The sequence below is a fragment of the Panulirus ornatus genome, chromosome 30, assembly GCF_036320965.1.
Source record: "Panulirus ornatus isolate Po-2019 chromosome 30, ASM3632096v1, whole genome shotgun sequence".
In the NCBI taxonomy this organism is placed as follows: domain Eukaryota; kingdom Metazoa; phylum Arthropoda; class Malacostraca; order Decapoda; family Palinuridae; genus Panulirus; species Panulirus ornatus.
The window spans coordinates 19,718,685-19,740,498 of NC_092253.1; the positions used below are offsets into that span (position 1 = coordinate 19,718,685).

Sequence of the window (21,814 nt, forward strand, 5' to 3'; positions counted from 1 at the left end):
GAGGTGGTTTGATCGAGTGAGTAACGTAAGGGTAAGAGAGATGTGTGGAAATAAAAAGAGCGTGGTTGAGAGAGCAGAAGAGGGTGTTTTGAAGTGGTTTGGGCACATGGAGAGAATGAGTGAGGAAAGATTGACCAAGAGGATATATGTGTCGGAGGTGGAGGGAACGAGGAGAAGAAGGAGACCAAATTGGAGGTGGAAAGATGGAGTGAAAAAGATTTTGTGTGATCGGGGCCTGAACATGCAGGAGGGTGAAAGGAGGGCAAGGAATAGAGTGAATTGGAGCGATGTGGTATACCGGGGTTGACGTGCTGTCAGTGGATTGAATCAAGGCATATGAAGCGTCTGGGGTAAACCATGGAAAGCTGTGTAGGTACGTATATTTGCGTGTGTGGACGTATGTATATACATGTGTATGGGGGGGGGGTTGGGCCATTTCTTTCGTCTGTTTCCTTGCGCTACCTCGCAAACGCGGGAGACAGTGACAAAGTATAATAAATAAATAAAATATATATATATATATATATAATATATATATATATATATATATATATATATATATATATATATATATATATATATATTTTTTTTTTTTTCTTCTTTTTTTTTTTGCTTTGTCGCTGTCTCCCGCGTTTGCGAGGTAGCGCAAGGAAACAGACGAAAGAAATGGCTCAACCCACCCCCATACACATGTATATACATACACGTCCACACACGCAAATATACGTACCTACACAGCTTTCCATGGTTTACCCCAGACGCTTCACATGCCCTGATTCAATCCACTGACAGCACGTCAACCCCGGTATACCACATCGATCCAATTCACTCTATTCCTTGCCCTCCTTTCACCCTCCTGCATGTTCAGGCCCCGATCACACAAAATCTTTTTCACTCCATCTTTCCACCTCCAATTTGGTCTCCCACTTCTCCTCGTTCCCTCCACCTCCGACACATATATCCTCTTGGTCAATCTTTCCTCACTCATCCTCTCCATGTGCCCAAACCATTTCAAAACACCCTCTTCTGCTCTCTCAACCACGCTCTTTTTATTTCCACACATCTCTCTTACCCTTGCGTTACTTACTCGATCAAACCACCTCACACACACACACACACACACACACACACACACACACACACACACACACATATATATATATATATATATATATATATATATATATATATATATATATATATATATATATATATATGATACTCAAGAGAAAAGAGGCGCCCAGCACAGTGTGATCTAACAACAGTACAACTTTAATCCGTCTTGCCACCTGCAACATACACATGGATTAACATAGAGATGGCCATTGTTTACGTGCACTAACACTTGATGAATGATAAATTACCACGAACCAGCATATCAATGACGAAGGTATTAACATCATTGTTTCATTTATCGTTTATCATGAGCCAAGGTTACCATGAACCGAGGTTTTTACGAGCCGAGGTTTTTACGAGCCGAGGTCACCACCAGCCGAGATCTTGTAACTAATGATAAGTTGAGGAAATGTTTGGACTCGTGTGAGCCAACATTCGGCTCGCGCGTGTGAACACAACAATCGATTACATAGCAAACCTCCGGATGCCGCGCGTGAGCGTGAAGCCAACAGGGCGAGATGTGTCATTTGCGGCTTGACCATAAACCCAGCAGTATGTACAGGACACGGAGTCAACCATGGGAACAATGGTTCCACGAGAATGCGGGCTTGTGGTTGAAGGGCCACAAACAGATTGTTTAATGATAAACAGGCGCCAATGTTGAATGACTTTATGCACAAGAGGCATGATGTCTTATCCCGTGTTTTCCGCTGGCATGAGTTGTCTGCCAGCTGACCTTTCTGAAGGTGAAGGCTACTTCGCTGACCTTTGATCGGGTGACCTCCTCCCCCGCCACCTGCCAGACACCCCGTCAAATGGGTGTCTGGCCACGCTGCCTCACGCAACAGGGTCATCACTCAACAGGTTTGTGACCTCGTCCTTCACAACAGCACCTCCTGCATCCTGTCTGGGAGGGAGTGGCAACTGGACAGCTCCGTCCGGCGTGAGGCCACGGTTGGTGGAGGGGCACCCTCTTCCCTGGGTTACTTCTGGTGGAGGGGTGCTTCCCTCCCTGAGCCACGATGAAAATGAGAGTTATTGGTTGCCATAAATCTAGAGTTAACGTATTAACATACGCTTAAGATGAACAAAACTCGCCTGCGTTCTACCCGTTCAAAAAGCAAATTATTCCTTCAATGAAGAGGATGACGAATTGTTTTGATGGAGTGGATGTGAGTAGTGGCTGTGATAGCAAGATGTTAACATTTTGACGGGTGCGGCCCTCGAAAGCCAGAGGTCTCGAGATGCAAAAAAGTCCTAATGGCCAGAAACCTTGGGAGAGAGAGAGAGAGAGAGAGAGAGAGAGAGAGAGAGAGAGAGAGAGAGAGAGAGAGAGAGAGAGAGACCCAAAGAACCAGGGATCCAGCATGCGGAAGTTCTTGACACGGAGGCCACGTGAGCGAGAGACCTTGAAAACCAAAGACCACGACAGACAGACAGACGTCCCAGTCCTTGAACTACGACAGCTGAGGCAGGACACTCGTAAGGCATAAGACTCGTAGAGCTAAAGGTTCCTAAAGTAAGAGAAAACGAGATTCAGCGTCCGTGAGGTCTACAGACAAGGTCCATACAACACAGACCCAGAGAACTAAAGGCACTTTTAAGAGCTGGACGCAGAAGGCAATGAAGCGAGAACTTCCGAGAACCAGAAACCACGAGACTTAGAAACTCTTAAGTGTCAGAGGACACGAGATCCAGAGGCCTCAGAGCTTGATTTTAAAAGCTATAATTCAGAAAACTCGCGAACCCTGAAAGACTCAGCTTTGAAAGCCAGTGATCCCGGCACCTTGAGATCCAGCTGACGAAAGATAAGTCGAGCAGCGGCCGTGGCAGCCAACGATCCGAAAAATTTCGTCCAATAAGACCCAGAAGTGAGACGCTTGAGAGCCCGAGACCTTGGACGTCTACAGCCTAGAGGACTGGGCCTTAGAATCTATGAGATGAGGTTCAGAAGCATAGGAACACCAGGGGCAGAGATCCAGCATCGAGAGTATGGAATATGTAAATGAAGAGTCCCCAAGAGCCTGCAACCCTTCCTTAACAACCCACTCTCTTCCTTACCTCAGAACTTAATTCTCCCTCCCCCCCACACTCACATACTCCCCTTCCCTCACAACCCACGCTCTTCCTTTCCCTCACAACCCACGCTCTTCCCTTCCCTTACAACCCACCCTCTTCCCTTCCCTCACAACCCACCTTCTTCCCTTCCCTCACAACCCACCCTCTTCCCTTTTCTCACAACTCACCCTCTTCCCTTCTCTCACAACTCACCCTCTTCCCTTCTCTCACAACTCACCCTCTTCCCTTCTCTCACAACCCACGCTCTTCCCTCCCCTCACAACCCACGCTCTTCCCTTCCCTCACAACCCACGCTCTTCCCTTCCCTCACAACCCACGCTCTTCCCTTCCCTCACGACTCACCCTCTTCCCTTCCCTCATAACCCACGCTTTCTCTCCCATCTCACCTATTTCCCTACTCCTGCAGTAAGTGTCAAGTAAGCCTTGACGTCCAACTTATGGAGCTAAGTCGCCAAGTTAATCCACGTCAGAACTGCATATTGACCTTGGTTTCAGCTGATGCTCTGATACTTCTTGCAGGATGTCCACAGTAGGCATGAGAAATGAAAAAACTTGGCTAATGTCATAATCCAGGATGAACAACGAACTTTGTAAATATGTCCCCCGTGTTAAAGGATAATACTGTTGGTGGCAGCAGCAGCAGGAGAGGTTTAGATTACAGGAATGATTGTGTGCATGACATACCTACCTTTATATAACCTGGGTGTTGCTAGGTCTGCTGCACGTTGTGTGTGTGTGTGTGTGTGTGTGTGTGTGTGTGTGTGTGTACTGTATGGAGAGGGAATTCTACACACGTGGGCCCCCATCTTCAAATTTCTCTATAGAAAATATTCAAGCTTTGGCAAGCTGTCCACAAATCTGTTTAATCCATTCCTCCTCAACCCTCACACTGGTGAAGTACTTCACTACATCATTGTTAACTAGTTTCTTTCTTGCTTTCATGTTATGTTCTCTGGTTGTTCTATCTCTACATCTCTCAAAAAAATGTTCAATGTCTGCTTTACAAATCTGTTCGAAAAACGTAAAAGTTTCGATCAGGTCACCCCTCACTCTTCTCTCTTCTAAGGCGGGCATATCTAAGGCCTGCAGCCTTTCCCTGTAGCTTATTTAGCTCTCTCAGTTCTGTTACCATGTTTGTTGCCCTCCTATGGACCTTCTCTATCAGCTCTTTTTGTTTATTATGCAGTTACCAAAATGTGAAGCACTGTATTAATTGTTCTAATGTGGGATGTGAACACCTTGCTCAATATTCCATAGCCATGTGACAATGTAATTCTAATATTTACCAGCAGACACCTTGTCTTCATTAATATTTTTTAAGCTGCGCGCAACTCCGGCAACAGACGAGGGAAGATTCCAATTCTCTCTCACACACACATTCCTGAACTTTACCTCCAGCTACATGATATTCAGACTGAAGTCTTTCATTGTGCATCATCCTCATTACGTTACATATGATCAGGTTGAGTTTCATCACAATCATTTACCAGGTCCACTTTGGAGTTTGTCTTGGTTCCCATGTGAGTTGACGCAATCCTCTTCACTTTCAGTTTCCTGATGACCTTGACATCATCCGCAGAGCTGTACCGGTCTCGAACACGACCCTCCTGCATGATGAAGCTGTTATGAACACTTCTGGTGGGTGCAGCTGAGGGAAGGACGCTCCCACCTGATGGAATAGTTACGCCTCAACCACCCCAAAGGCAGACGTTGACGCTCCTTTCCTGCAGGACGGGTCGAACACAGGTTCCTGCTTTGTTTCTGTGCACTGTGGTCTCTCCTTCACTCAGGTTATTGGGTGTTGTCCCCGTCTGGGGCACACGGGTGTGTTTGTCATTTCGATCCTCATATCAACCTTATCCCACCCTGCGCGGACGATGCCCACTGGCTAACAATTATGTTAATCGTACTTGACCCCGGGGTCACCCGCACCTCCATCAGGTGCCAGGGAGACGTGCCAGCCTCCCTGTGTGGCAAGGACTTGCCCTATATCTCCCGCGTGACCAACATCGATCATGGCCGAACACTGGGGAAGGTATCTGTCTTCCTGTAGCAGAGGAAGCAGCGGGTGACCACGGCAGAGATGGCTCTAGTAGGAACACCCTGGAGGTGATCCAAGTGATCACCATATGAATACACCAGCATCCCTCAGGCCGGATGATGAACATTCTGTAGCTGCAAGGCCTCATCTTCAGTGCTAAGAAGCGAGACAGAACTTTCCACCAGACACAGCCCCGGCGGCAAGATACGACTGGCTCAGACATACGAGGCTGAAGTACCCAGGAACTGAAATTCATTTCCAACTAACACCTAAATCTGTGCCATCCTGAAACTCGATTCAAGAATAGTTAAAGAGCTTACCAGCAGTACCACTGAGGACATAACAATGAAGATACATCCTGCACAACTCCCTGGACACCCAGACAAAGACTGTCTTGGGCCTTGGTAACTTCCAAGACCCTACAGTCCTTCAGGAAAGAAAACACCAAGAATGTTAAACGAATCCAAAGGATAAGAGGTAATTGTAGCTGACTGGATTGGTAACGGAACACCCTAGTTAGGAAATTCGCAGTCCTGGTGCCTTCCGATATCTTGGATATTCATCACCCTCCAGAGTGCCGGTGTTACAGATGGCATCATGTTGCAAACACCTGTCGTGTCAGGTCTTCCTGGTATGACACTTGTGCTAATCGTCAACATCAACTCGACACACTCGAGCAAGGTAGGGTGGTGTCTGTTCATGAAAACTGCCTCAACTGTAGACAGTCCGGAGTCGGGGCTGTGCATCAAGGCTCCCCTTAACTATAACACTTCCACGTCAGTAACCAGACGGACAGCCGCAGGAGATATCTGCCCAGCTAAGCTTGACCCGTTTCAACCCCAACCAGATGGGTATAGTCTGCCTGCAGACACGGTCTCCACTTGCCATGCCCACACAACACGTTGTGGAAATCATTGGTCTAGAAAATAATGAATTTCAGATTCGAGAAAAAGTTATGAAAGAAATGTCAAAACGGAATGAAGAAAACAATCTCAGCTATCGAATCCAAACACAAGAAATTATATTTTTGTGAGAAAATGCATCTGTTTAGTCATAGTTGCCGCACATCTGTACCCGATGACAGAAGGTAACCTTGCATGAATCTACGGATCAAGTGCAGTTGGTAAGGACTAAGTTGTTGTGCACAACAAGGTCACAAGAACACCTAAACATGGCGACGACTGGGAGGAAAACTTCTTCCAATACATACGTAGTCTGCAAGGAATGGCTGAAGCTGAGCAAGAAAGTTACTGAACACAAACAAAAGCAGGAACGCTCTTACAAACTGGGAAGATGATAAACATGTTACCGCAGTCAGATGTGCAGCGAACTGTGGTGCTACACAGTGAGGGTGACAGGCAGGTGTTGTGGTGCTACACAGTGAGGATGACAGGCAGGTGTTGTGGTGCTACACAGTGAGGGTGACAGGCAGGTGTTGTGGTGCTACACAGTGAGGGTGACAGGCAGGTGTTGTGGTACTACACAGCGAGGGTGACAGGCAGATGAATGACACCCCAGTTGAAAATCTGCTTCGGAAAATAATCCCTAAACAGCTCATGGTAGAGGAATGGGGAAGTCGATCATATAGCTCACCACTTAGACAACGTAAGAAAAGCTGTGCTAAGCTTGTATAATGCTGGCAGACGTGACGTCATCATGAATATCATCACGAACATCAAAACCATCTATAAAAGTTATGGTTGACAGGAGCTTCAGACAGGTTTAGAGAGATGGAATAATATTCAGCTGGAGCATTTGCCTCTGTGAGATGAAAAAAAAAGCTTGAATTCCTGACCTACACCACAAAATCTTGAGTGAAGACACTAACGTCATGTGTCTGCGACATGGCCGACACTTCCTGGTGAACCTCAGCACAAACCACCGATTATAAATGCTATAATCCTCTCAGCCCCCTACGTGTTGGTAGTTTCCCGCGATTAGCGAGGTAGCGTAAGAAACGGATGACTGAGGATTTGAGAGAAAAATCCTCACGTTCTCCTATAATCCTATACCAAGTTGTCTGATGTATGGGAAACTGTGACTCAGTACCTCGTGTACGTACCATTCTCCTCCCAAAAGCCGAATGGCTTCCAGTACCACGTCATCAGGGACATGTCGGCAAATCTACGCTCAGTAGACTAAATGCCTGTACACCTGCCCTCCTTCTCCACCACCACACAGAGTCTCCCGATTTTGCTCACACTGAAGCTACTGTCTTAATTAGGAACCTCAGCTCTCGCCACAACAACAATTTGGGTGACCTCTTCACTAACACTAAATTAAAGAAATCTATATCACTCTTGAGATGCATTTGATGATGGTCAGATGATCAATAAGAATCAAACTGAAAAAAGGTTATCTGTGAAACAAGGACAACATATTAAGTTCCCGGATGTTATGTCAGAAAGGTGGCAAAGATTATGTGGCCAGGTATGTGCTAACATTTGATATCAGTCTTGAGATGGTAAACATTTCTTTAAGAACAGTAAACAATCTTCAAAGAGTGGAAGGAAGGTACCTCGTAGACAACACCAGTACTGGGATCCACCCCGAAATCAAAACATCAGATCTATGACGAATAAACGAGGTAAATATACTGGACGACTTCGAAAACACTAAATCCTGAAACTATCTCAAACATCACTGGCACCAACGTGTGACTGAACTTGGGGAAAAAAATGACTAGTAACAGTCTATTAGTGGATTCATTCAACACGTTCTTCAAGACCAACTTGGAGAGATATTAAGAGAATCACTGGAAAGAAAAACAAATGAGAATCTCGTCCTAACTCGTTGCAAGAGGCTGGTGAACTGATCACGAAACGGGCTCAAGCTTCCAGCTTTGAGCAAGATGTGATCGGAAGATTTGGAATGTATTCTACAACAGAGATGATCTCGCACAGCTCATACTTAACAAGCAACATGATGACCCTGATGTGCCATTTACTGAGTATTGCCCCCCGAGGTGGATGGTGTCATATGACATTGTTAGATTTATATGACGTATACCTGGTAACCTATCATTAAAGGTGTAAATGAGTTATGGGTCATTTACCCTCATCATGAACCAGGAGAGGAATTGTACCAAAACCAAAACACCCAAACCTGATGAATTTCGCCCCCATCTCTGACAAGTTGTCAATGCAAAACTTCTGAGAGGATGGTGCTCAAAATAATCAGACATATGTCACCTAATATTAATGGCTTCACACATGGCCAAAGCGTGCACAACTGTATCACTACTACTTTCACCAGTCATGGGGACAGATGACCCAAGGACGTCGCATTTCTTGACCTAAAAGCTGCATCTAATATTGCTAAGATGCGAGCTATGTTGTAATATGTAATGCAGATGGGTATAGGTGGTCGACTCCTACACTGGTTACTAGAATGTTTCTCCAACAGAGTGTGTTGTATTATTCCATGGCTACTAACGTGAAGTTAAAGATATGCTACTTGGCATTCCTCAAGTTGGAGCACTAAGCCCCACCTTGTTTGCTTTACTGGTTAATGCATTACTGAAATTCATCTCAAAGTCCCAGGAATATCACTATTAGTTAAGCTGATCATAACCACGTACACACCAAAACATATCGTGAAATGCAAACCATTCTTGACTGCATACACACAATCTGTTATAGCCTCGGCCCTATCATTTCTGCAGAGAGAACCAAGATGATCAAAAATGAAAACTGCTGAAAGACCCATCGACTGCCTCCTGTTTTTAAGCATGTTGGTGTTACATTCCCAAGCACTGAAGCTCCTATACAATAACTAAATCGGTAATATACACAGACGCAGAGCGCTTGGAGACTCATGGAATATTCCAATTGATGGTACAAATATGACAAATGTGAAAATGATGTACTTTGTGTAAATAATGTCTCATAGATTACCACACACCAGCTTTGGTCCTACATAACATTAAAGGTATTAATGAACTTGGAAATGCAAACAGAGGCCTTATGAATTATATTTGGTTGTCTCAAGACCACCACAGTATTCAACATGTGTGAGAGATCAAAGTACACCCAACACTGAGAACAGAATTCTTAAGATCAATCTTAAGATAGACTGAAACTTCTGTCTGGTGATTCAGGTGATGCTGTCTCGTCAGACACATTACAGCATAAGAGAAACGAATCTATAACAGCCGATCACATGACAACGTTGGAGTACATTACTTGAGCAACATTAAGAATCAACAGCAGCATCTCCTGCCTTCCTGACACATAACTCCCTCCAACATTACCATTCTTATCTATCCTCCTAACGAACTAATCACTCACTCTCTTCACCTTCAACATCTGGCTAAAACCAGTGAAAATATCTACAGAGACTCCAGGTTGAAAGTAACATATCTCAGTGCATACATATTGACGGCTTTCTCAACCCTGCCACTGGGAGAGATGGGAATGCTGCCATTGTGATCCAGGCCAATGGTAATATGTTTACTAGAGTGGACCTATCTCGTGTTAATCATGTAACCTGTACAGTTTGTGGACAGATATCTGAACACCAACTACAACACTATGTATAAGACTGAGAAAATAAAGCATTTCAAGGATAGGGCTAAACGAGCCCTGCAAGATATGGCACAACATTGTATGTGTTACAAACAACATACCTTAAATTCTACGACAATATTTCCTTGTTGCGTAAGACAGTAAGTTTATGTAGTGAATCAACATCGTACCGTATGTGATAATCATTCAAGTTACTGGGGTCTAACAAACACCCTTTTCGATCTGTGTAATCCCTTTGCGCTACAGGTGACAGGATGCGCCTGGGTTGCAGAATAACCCAGCCGCTGATGGTGGCACAGATCAGATCATATCGTGACGGGATGGCCTCGGGACAACACCCCTGTACCTGGCTAGTTGGCACTGTCCCGACCACATTACTGTCGTTGGTGCTGCTGGCAGCAGGGGGAAGTCATAACCAGTGAGGTGTTGCGCCAGGGTTGTCCCGTGGTGGATGTCGACACCCGGGCTCGCGACACACACACACACACACACACACACACACACACACACACACACACACACACACACACACTTACTTCATTTGATACCGTGTTGCCTTATGGTAAACACCTGGCTGTCCCGAGAGCTGCACACACCCAGCAGCAAGACCAGGTCTGTCCCGGGCCCTTACCTGTCACATCTGGTGGCTATACCGGCCACCACCGTGGATCACTACGGCCACCAGGACCCTACCGTGGGTTCGGGGCGCTCACCAGGACCCCACCGTGAGTCGGGGCGCTCACCAGGACCCCGCCGTGGGTCGGGGCGCTCACCAGTACCTCACCATGTGTCGGGGCGCTCACCAGCACCCCACCGTGGGTCGGGGCGCTCACCAGCACCCCACCGTGGGTCGGGGCGCTCACCAGCACCCCACCGTGGGTAGTGGCGCTCACGAAGACCCCGCCGTGGGTCGGGGCGCTCACCAGGACCACACCGTGGGCTAGGGGCCCGATACTTCACAATGTTGCAACACGTGTCACTGTAAATCCTGTTGTATACTTCCCTTTCTAAGATAAGGATATACCAGGTGAACGTATCTGTAACCATAGTGATATGATGGGTATAATTACATGTATCATTATAGTATACTGTCGTCATTTATAGCATAAGTGTATCATTATATAATGATGCCTTTATTATCGCATATTATTACATCATAATAGCATAATGTTATTATAGCAGGTGTCATCTACTGCTCCTGCTATCCTGTAGTAATACTAGTGGGTGGCAGGCAACTGCCAACCAAGGAGGTACTCCCACCTGGGTGTCGGGAGTGATAGCGGCTGCGGCGCAGTGAGGCAGCGCTGCGGCATTTGCTACGTACCCTCTTGCAGGCCCAGATCGCTGTCTTTTTTACCCTTGCCTCAACCACATGTGAGTTGATGTCATCCAACCCCAATCTTTTTCATACAGAACGAACAACAACAACAACAACACATAACTCGTAAATATATTAGTTTCATTTTCTATTCTTTTCATCCTCACTTAGCGTTCCAAAGTCGTGGGAAAACGAAGGATCCTGAGCGGCGCGCGCTACCGGTCGAGAAGGATTGAGGCGGATCCCAGGACCAACTTGACCGCCATAACGCCACCGGGATCCACCCGACTTCCATAGCCACCACAGCTCCAGTTCTGCAACATTCGCGGTCCAGTTCCACCACTCCCTCAGTCAAACACTTTCAGATTGATTCCTCTTTTTTTTTCATTTATCTCTGAAATCCATCTGTTCAAGGCTGCCTCTCCTCTACACTATCAGATCTCCAACTATAATCTCTATAATCATTTCCTCCTCCAGGATGGAGCTGGTGACTGTGTAGTGCACGGAGACCTATCGCCTCGTGGATCGTCAGTCTCCTAACTTTGATGTCATCTGACTCAATATCTCTCGATCTTTGATCACTTTGCTTTTGTGATTCGTTTGTTTCCCTTCCAGGTCCTCCAGTTATGTACAAGTCTTCCGACTGTTTGACTTCTTGCCACGAAGCTCTGTTGTCTTCACATCGACCTTATTAGGTCCTCTGTACGGGGAATTACAAGATACACCTCAAGGAATAGTTTGGCAGAGTGACAGGAGAGTGGAAAGGGGCAAACGTCATATATGTCTTTAAGAAGGAAGACCAGGAAAAGGCACTGTTCTATAGACCCGTCTCACTCTGGTGTGAGGTCTGTAAGGTGCTGGAAAAGATAATCAGAAGACAAACGGATGACTTTTTACAATGGAGAAATTACCCGAGAGACAATATAGTTATACGGGAAGGAGGTCAGGTGTAACAAATGTCTTAAGGCCTGTCTACACGAGGGGGCCTGATCGGCGGGCTTGCCCGTTAACGGGCATATTTGACGGGCAAACGATCAAATTGCCCGAAAGCCCGCCGAGCGAAATCACTGAGCTGGTGCCCGGTAGCTGGAGTTTCTACCCTGCCAGACGCAAGATAACATCGTGAACCCACAGCGGGCCTTCATCCCACATCCCACGGCATAGTAGCACAGTGAACATTTAACGATGGCAGCCCAGGATAACTCTAGTGAGCCACCAACAATTTTTTGGTCTAAAGCACTTACTAGTACTTTGATTGACCTTTATCGTAAGAATCCATGTTTATGGAATGTGAAGCTGAAGTGCTATAAGAACAGAGACAAACGCATAACAGCAGTGAAGGCTATTGCTGCGGAGATGAGAGAGCATTATGCGGGACAAGCTTTGCTTTGATATGCGTGTACTGTACTGCAACTCCGAATAAGTAGACCCACTTGCTAAAAATCGCAGAGTTGCTTCCAGACGAGCTTCTGCTGTAATGCTGTTTCTCATAACTGTGTCTTTCTTCACTATGTATGGCTCCACCTTTGATACGATGTAAAAAGTGCTTACACTCATCCTCAGGTAATTTCTGAAGTCGTGTTCCTCACTACTTTGTAGTTCATGAAGTATTGTTGCAGTGCTTCCAAACATACTTCTTTTCTTTAACCAATCTTTACACCATATCCTTTTCTTCTTGAGACACAAAGCTATCATCATAGAGCACAAAATCTTTTTCTAGACAATGCTAGGCACCATGGTTTTCGTACCGCACTCCACCCGCTACTGGCAACATCGTCGGGCAGGCCCGGCTGTTCATCACTTCGGTCGTGTGGACAACATTAACGGGCAGGCCCGCCAGAATTTGCCCGTTAACGGGCAAACCCGCCGATCAGGCCCGCTCGTGTAGACAGGCCTTTAGACAAAAGGGGAAGGTTGGTAGATTGTTCGTGTCTGGACTGCCAAGAAATCATTTGACACTGTACCACACAGGAGGCTGATTAAGACGCTAGATCACCTGGAAGGAATGAGGGGGAAAACTCCTTCGATGGACCTAAAATTATGTAAGTGGAAGGGAAGAAAGGACGCATGTCAGAGGAGCCTCCTCAAAAGGGGTTACGGTGACCGGTTGCGTGCCATTGGGTTCTGTTCTGGGACCATTACACTTCTTGATTTATGGAAGTGACATGCCTGAAGGTAGGCACTCCCTCCTGGATATATTTGCAGGTGATGCTGAGGTCATGAGGGAAGTGAAACCACTAAGGGAATGCGTCACCTTACAAGAAGACTTTGATACTCTACAGAGTTGGTCTGATATATGGTTGATGAAGTTCACACCAAGTTGATAGAAAGTAACAAGTATGGGCACAGTGAAACAACACCTCGATAAAAGTATCATCTCGTAGGACACAAGCTGCAGGAATATGTCGCCAGAGCTCACCTTAGAATGAATAGTCAGAGAGACCACCTGTCTCGGCAAAAAATTGGTTATTCAAATACATGGATAAGACATTACTTAGCAAGCTGTTTACATCCTACATAATGCCAAACGTAGTTACTTCACAAGTTTGATCACCACATCTAAAGAAGCTGAAGATCTGAAATGGTTCAGAGGAGAAGAACAAAGATGTACTAGAATCACAAGAGCTGAGGTACAGAGAAAGGCGAAAGTTTGTAAACTTACCCACCTTGGAAAAGAGAAGAGTGAACGACGACTTGATTACAATCTTCTAGTTTTTCAAACGGCAGACAGCGAACAGTTCTTCGAGAGAGGTAGGGATAGAACAATTATAAGCTATAACATGCAATTAAGCAACATATTTATTATGAAAATATGTGAGGAAATACTTTTTTAGCAAGGGAATGGTAGGCGAATGAAGGTACGGTTATCTAAGCAAACAGAAATTCAAAACGTTTTGTGATAGAGAAGGTTGAAGAGATGGGGTCCCACGGGTGTAGAACTCCCTCTCCGTAAAGTACAAATGGGTAATCACACACACACACCACACACACACACACACACACCACACACACACACACACACACCTGTATCAGGTGGCAGCCTGCTTCTTTCAGCATCCTGCTAGCCACTCGTTGCTTCCTGCGTCACCTGCTGCATAATTCAACAGTGGTTCATGATACGCGGCTCTAGGACGAACGTCCCTCCTACCATGTCTCGGTCGAGCAGCCCCCTTCCTGGGGTTCGCTCCTGTTCTACGTCATGATGAGACGCTTCGCTGTATATCATTACTATAACAGCATGATGGCCAGCCAGCCACGCTTCGAGCACCACCTCCACACTGCTTTACCCTCCGCTGGAGTGTGTTGGTCAGGGAGGCCGGCTGGGCAAACGGAGTCTAGCTCCCACGACGTCATGCCACCTCCTCACACCGTCCTCACCTGCTGTTGTCTTCATGTATGTCACTTTTATCCCTGGGACGTCGTCAACGGTGGTGTGACAGGTGACTTGAGACGATTTAAGAGGGCTAGTGATCAGTGTCAGGACGCTGCGTCGCCCTTGGTATCAATAACATTAACTTGGTGATGATCCAGCAGATATGGTGGTGGTGGTCAGTCGTCACGTGGACCACCTCCCAACCCTCTCCACTTCCCTCAGACACCCACATGTTCCACTGTGCAAACACGTACAGGTACGCCACTGCTGTACACGTCAGCTGCTACACGGACCATCGTGGAGGCTGATCAGGATAAGGAGGATCGCCTGACGAGCCATTTGCCAGCAAATTGCTTTAATGAAGCCTGGAAAATCATGGTGACATGGGTAGAGGTCAGTTCCCCCGACGCCTCAAGAAGAAAGGTACACAACCCAAGTTATCTCCCAGGTGCACCACAGAGACTGGTGACGGTAGCGTCTCCCAGGTGCACCACAGAGACTGGTGGCGGTAGCGTCTCCCAGATGCACCACAGAGACTGCTGGCGGTAGCGTCTCCCAGGTGCACCACAGAGACTGGTGGCGGTAGCGTCTCCCAGATGCACCACAGAGACTGGTGGCGGTAGCATCTCCCAGGTGCACCACAGAGACTGGTGGCGGTAGCGTCTCCCAGATGCACCACAGAGACTGGTGGCGGTAGCGTCTCCCAGATGCACCACAGAGACTGGTGGCGGTAGCGTCTCCCAGATGCACCACAGAGACTGGTGGCGGTAGCGTCTCCCAGATGCACCACAGAGACTGGTGGCGGTAGCATCTCCCAGGTGCACCACAGAGACTGGTGGCGGTAGCGTCTCCCAGATGCACCACAGAGACTGGTGACGGTAGCATCTCCCAGGTGCACCACAGAGACTGTTGACGGTAGCATCTCCCAGGTGCACCACAGAGACTGGTGACGGTAGCGTCTCCCAGGTGCACCACAGAGACTGGTGACGGTAGCATCTCCCAGGTGCACCACAGAGACTGGTGACGGTAACGTCTCCCAGGTGCACCACAGAGACTGGTGACGGTAGCGTCTCCCAGGTGCACCACAGAGACTGGTGGCGGTAGCGTCTCCCAGGTGCACCACAGAGACTGGTGACGGTAGCGTCTCCCAGGTGCACCACAGAGACTGTTGACGGTAGCTTCTCCCAGGTGCACCACAGAGACTGGTGACGGTAGCGTCTCCCAGGTGCACCACAGAGACTGGTGGCGGTAGCGTCTCCCAGGTGCACCACAGAGACTGGTGACGGTAGCGTCTCCCAGGTGCACCACAGAGACTGTTGACGGTAGCATCTCCCAGGTGCACCACAGAGACTGGTGACGGTAGCTTCTCCCAGGTGCACCACAGAGACTGGTGACGGACGCGTCTCCCAGGTGCACCACAGAGACTGGTGACAGTAGCGTCTCCCAGGTCCCTACAACTGTCATCATGTGAGTGAGACTGTTTCTGGACTTTCTTTGCAACATTGTCTCGGATTCAACTCTCCAATAAAACACCAACAGTTCTAATTTCCCCCGGATCTTCTCTCTGAAACTCTGCTATCCAAGGGCGTTGAAATTTTCGACCTGTAAGTATAATATCTGCCATCGTGTCCGCTCCATGGGTGGTGTTTGTGTTTTCTGTAGTACAGAAACATGTATTGAATGTACAGTCTCCTAGTTTTAAAGTCAACTGGCTAAGAATGTTTGTACTTTCTATACCTTTAGTTTTATGTTTCGTATATTGTCATCCAAAATTCTCCTAACATGTATAACTATTCGACTATCTGACCTCCTGCACGGAGCAATGCTCTCCTCACATGTGTGCCCTGAAATCCTCCATAAAGAGGATTTCACTGTACACCATGGATTGGTTAGGCCTTATTAGGGATGATCCCAGTGGAAGTGAGGACCTAATTGTTTCCCTCCTTAAAAGCCTGGAACAAATAACTGAACACGAGCTCGTAACCATCACATTCACTCCTCCAACACACACGACATCTTCACCTCTTCACCTCCCCCTACCACAAACATAATATCTGCCCTTGTAGGGTGGTCTTCTGACTACAATCTTACGCTTATCACTTCCGACTTGGCGCTCCCACCCCCTATCTCCTCTCTAGACGCCATCTCTGCACAGCTGCTTCACTAACGTTCCTGGAGACAGGCACTGCTTAGATGGCAGCAGCATGTGCTTAGATAGCACAGATGCTGCTGCTGTGCTGACCGCATAGCAGACTTTACCTTGCCTGGGACGGGTTCCCATAACCATTATTAGTCATTATTATCATTATTATTTATCATTTATTATTATTATTATTATTATTATTATTATTATTATTATTATCATTATAATTATTATTATTTATTATCATTATTATTATTATCATTATTAGTTATCTATCATTATTTATTGATATTATTATTATTATACCAATGATAATAATAGTGAATTCTTTTCATACTTCTTCACCGTTTCCCATGATAGCGCCAGAACGTAGAAGAACGGCCATGCTCGCTCATATTCATTATCTCGATGTCTGTGAGGGACTGAGGGATGTCTGTGAGGGACTGAGGGATGTCTGTGAGGGACTGTGGTGAGGGACCTCCACCACAGACAGCTACTGGAAGCCACCCTCCACCAAGTTGCCCGGCGACTGGGGCTGAGGCTTCCCCCCACAAATAGCCAGGCGCTGGGGAGGCCACTCCTCCACCCAAGGTCAGGAACTGTGGCCCCGACCCACAGCCAACTGCTGAGGGCCACTTCTCCGCAGCCAGATGCTAGGAGCCTCTCTTCACCCACAGCCATGAAGGTGGACCTCCCTCAATCCACAACTCGGTGCTGGGAGGTCTTCTTTCACCCACAACCAGGTGTTAGTGATTTCCATCCACCCACCCACAAGTGCTAAGCTGCATACGTCTACCCACAACCAAACGCCAGGGTCATCCGTCTATCCACAAACGTGTGCTAGGAGACTCCTTCCACACATAGTCATGTGCTGGTGGCTTCCATTCACCCAAAGCCACGTTTTGGGGTAATGCACATAGGATCCGTCCCTCAGTGCTGGGTGGGAGGAGTGTAAGGGGCCAGATGTGTGATGGCTGTTGTTATGGAGTGGGGTTGAGAGTGGTGTTAATCAAGGTAACCTTCATCCATTATTCATAACCAAAATTATTTTTTTCCTATATTTAAACAGTGGAACGATGGTACACTTCCGGGCTATGGAAGGCCAGACACAAGCTACACCCTTCCTCCTGTTTAACTCACTGGGTTCAACAAGCAGGGTATAATCTCCCTCAACATGAAGCCCTTCACCGCCGCCATCCGTAACACATTCCATGTATTGTGTGGCCGCCCCGCCATATTGAAGGTTCAGGGGTAGTACAGGCAGGAGGCGACAGGAGTGCCAAGGGGAGTCAGGAGGGTGGGGAGCGGGGAGTTACTGGTGGGCAGGTTGCTGGGTGGAAGGTCATGCAGGACAATCATGACACAAATACGACCCGCCTGAGTCTGCACATGCGCACCTCCCTCCACACGCTCCTTAATAACTGCCTCTTCTCTCTCTCTCTAGGAATGACTCGGTTCTATCTTCGTTCACTCTCCCCTCGAGGTATCAGTACAGGACGAGGCAGTGGAGAGTCGGTGAGAACAACAGCTTCACAAACACCTAAAGGAACAAGTCCTGTGTTCAATCACTGGGTGAGGCATGATTCTGACGGCCTGGCCATGTCTTGCGAAGTTAGGGACCTCTCACTCCTGGCCACGCCGAAGGAAGCCAGTGAGACCCAGGGACTTGTCCACCCTCGCCATTGCTGAGAGGGTCAATCAGGGTAAGAGCCTCACTCCACTTGAGGGCACCGGTGGCTGGTTGTTAGCACATACATATTCGCCATTTCCCGCGTTAGTGAGGTAACGTTAAGAACAGAGGTCTGAGCCTTAGAGGGAATATCCTCACTTGGCCCCCTTCTCTGTTCCTTCTTTTGGAAAAAGTTAAACGGGAGAGGAGGATTTCCAGATCCCCGTTCCCTCCCCTTTTAGTCGCCTTCTACGACACGCAGGGAATACGTGGGAAGTATTCTTTCTCCCCTATCCCCAGGGATCATAATAGTAGACGAGGAAAAATTAGTAACTAGTTTCTGAATGTTATATGAGCGAACTCCAGACGTGTTGGGAAATATTTGTGTAAGTAACAACGTAAGAATATTTCTATGATTAAAGTGTGGACTGGAGGTAATGATGTTATTGAGGCAAGGAAACAATGACAGATATGAAACCGAGGCAAGGTCAGAATTAATGAGGAAGAGAGATGCACAGTGGTCTACATGGGGACAAGCACTGACCCTGAACAAAGAGAAGCCAAAACTGTGTTCTTTATTGTACCATCTGAACATATCTGAGACGTGTGGGAGTTTATCTTCTCGACAACATACATTTTCGTTAATCCTCTTATCTAATATTAATATCTTCATCTGCTATCATAAAACCCCCATATTGGTCTTATCTATGTTTGTAAACAACGGTTAACACCTCCCAAACGTTTTGTTCCTACTGACCTCATTAGCCAACGCCATAAGATGCCACACAGCATCTTGTGTGTGTGTGTGTGTGTGTGTGTGTGTGTGTGTGTGAGGGGGGGGGGGGGAACTAAGCTGTAAGTATACGTTATCTTCATTGTGGTAATTGCATCGTGGGCACAGAGTGTCCTGAAACATGTTGGATCAGTTTTGTGGTATTGAAATAATGGGTTATGTCCAGAGAGTAGACCCATGTTTGTCTAGAGAGTGTGGTTTCTAATGGGTGTACGTCTGGTAAGGTGATGTTTAAGAATGAGTTGGGAGGTCGGTTGTTTAGTTATTGGGTCATATCAGTGTATATGTGTTTGATCAGTGTTAACTTTGCTGTGGGTGGAGAGGTGAATAGAGGTTGGTAAAGTGTAAGGCAGGGATAGACTTTTCATTTCTAGTAGCGGGTTTGTTGTCAGTTATAGAGTGATATGGATGGGAGGGGATCTAATACTATAGCACAGAACTGAACGCCATGCATGCTGAACTGTACTAGTAGGATCTTTCTCAGGACAAGAGTGGGGCTGTCGCAGCTTATGCATGAGCTGTATCAGGTCGCAGCATCTCCTCTGAATGACTGTGTCATGGCGAGAAGCGAAGATAATCGACTGTCTCAAGTATTATCGTCGTGTTGTTTGTTGTAACTATGTCCTTCCTGAGGCGTGTGTGGTTGCATCCGGGTGACCGTCAACAGGCAGGATTGCCGCGCTACTCACCCCAACTCAAAGCACTCTCCTCACCAGCACACACTCCCTCCCTTGACCCCCTCCTAACGTTCCCTTATGTTCTTTTCCTACTGTTCCTCAGATGCGTGTCATCTCTTGGTTATCATTCATGTATGAATTATACCACCGTAGGCCCCAAGAAGGTGCTGGCAGACCCTCCCTCCTTCAGTCCCCCAGGCGTGCTCTTGTCAGCCTTGCGCTGCCACACCACCTCCACCAGTCATTACAACTTGCATTTTACTGTTGTGACCAGGAAGAACCACAACAACGTGCGCCCTAACAACACCCGAGGCGTGCGTGAACATAAGGACTTTAACTATTGCAAGCAAGTCTCTGCATACCACTGACTGCAAAGATTTCTGTCCGTTCGACATCATATAACAATGAGAGAGCTAAATCCACCATACAACATCGCTCTTAATGTGATGCTGATGATCAATACAAACTTTATTAACAAACTGTACGTGGCAATACTGCTGGGAGCAGGAGGCTGGCCATACTGAGATACTGGCAACACTAGCCACTAACTCTGCTATGCACAGTAGATAATACATATTCCTGTCCTCTGTGATCGTCCCATCACGGAAACGATTTCTTTTCATTGTGTCAGAGGAAAGATGTTATACCCAAGTGCACGGTCTTGGGGGGACCTCTCAGTACGCATACAAAGTTTCAAATTTCTAATTGTTGTATTATGGCGCTAAAACACACACACACACACACACACACACCCGGCTCTGTAATATCTGTAATGCCTGAACTATGTAGTTGAGTCATATACGAGACTGCCTTGATTTAGAAGAGCATTCACTTCTGCTATCTCATTTAACTTGAAAAAGAAAAATACAAGTTCCTGCTGCACCGTTTTAATCACGTCTACGTTGCTAAGACATTAAGCCATTCCTCAAGAAAAAATTCTGATAAATCATTTTCGTTTTCTGCTGTATATTTCTGTACTTGGGAATCATCCTGTTGTCCGAACGTATTTGTTACTAGGACATATGCAGATACGAACATTCCCGAAGGCTATGTTTATTTATATATATATATATATATATATATATATATATATATATATATATATATATATATATCCCTGGGGATAGGGGAGGAAGAATACTAACCACGTATTCCCTGCGTGTCGTAGAAGGCGACTAAAAGGGAAGGGAGCGGGGGGCTGGAAATCCTCCCCTCTCGTTTTTTTTTTTTTTTTTTTTTTAATTTTCCAAAAGAAGGAACAGAGAAGCGGGCCAGATGAGGATATTCCCTCAAAGGTCCAGTCCTCTGTTCTTAACGCTACCTTGCTAACGCGGGAAATGGCGAATAGTATGATATATATATATATATATATATATATATATATATATATATATATATATATATATATATATATATATATATAATTGTTCCAGTCACAGACAAATGTCCGCATCAAGGCCGGGTCCAAATTGAAGTATAGAGAGTTTCAGAAAGTGAAAAACATGTCTTTTGAAATGTGCGGCAGGTCATAGTTATTGGAAAAGACTCGATAGGGTAGAGAGCTCCAAAGTTTGGACGTGCAGGGAAAGACTCTGGTATCAAAACGGCTTACCCTAGAGTTGCTGATGGCCACACAATAATCAAGTGACGCAGCAGCTTGCTGGGTATTGCGTGGTCTAGCTAGTGGTGGGGGCACACAAGCAGCCAGCTCTAGGGAGCAAGAACCAATGTAATACCTATAGAAGAGGGTAAGTGAACCATCACTGCGGCGTATGGCAAGGAGGTCAAGTTTGGAAGTTAGCCTGGGACGATTTATAAGGCAGACCGCTTTCGACTCCATTCTGTCAAGTAAGGATGCAGAGCTAAAACCACCCCAAATGAAATCAGTACACTATACAAGGACGAATCAATCCCTTGTATAAACGGAGCAAGTGTTTAGAAGTTTCGACATCTAGACACCCAGTTTCTTAGAGGCAGACTTGGCTATTCCCGTAATGTGGGGCTACCAAGAAAGACTGGATGTTACAGTAATGCCAAGTATGTTCATTCAGTCAAGAGGTGGAATTATAGAACCGTCAA

The 21,814-nt window shown here is 46.6% G+C and overlaps 1 long non-coding RNA gene across 2 annotated transcripts in view; it reads left to right on the forward strand.

The window, feature by feature from the left end:
* LOC139758444 (uncharacterized) overlaps positions 1–21,814 on the forward strand; it is a 50,973-nt gene that overhangs the window by 18,565 nt on the left and 10,594 nt on the right. Inside the window, exon 3 of one of the 2 annotated variants that reach the window (XR_011714823.1) lies at positions 18,041–18,299. The exons of the other annotated variant lie outside the window; for it this stretch is intronic. This is a non-coding gene — a long non-coding RNA (uncharacterized lncRNA). The remainder of the gene's footprint in view (positions 1–18,040; positions 18,300–21,814) is intronic. 2 annotated transcript variants of the gene reach the window in all.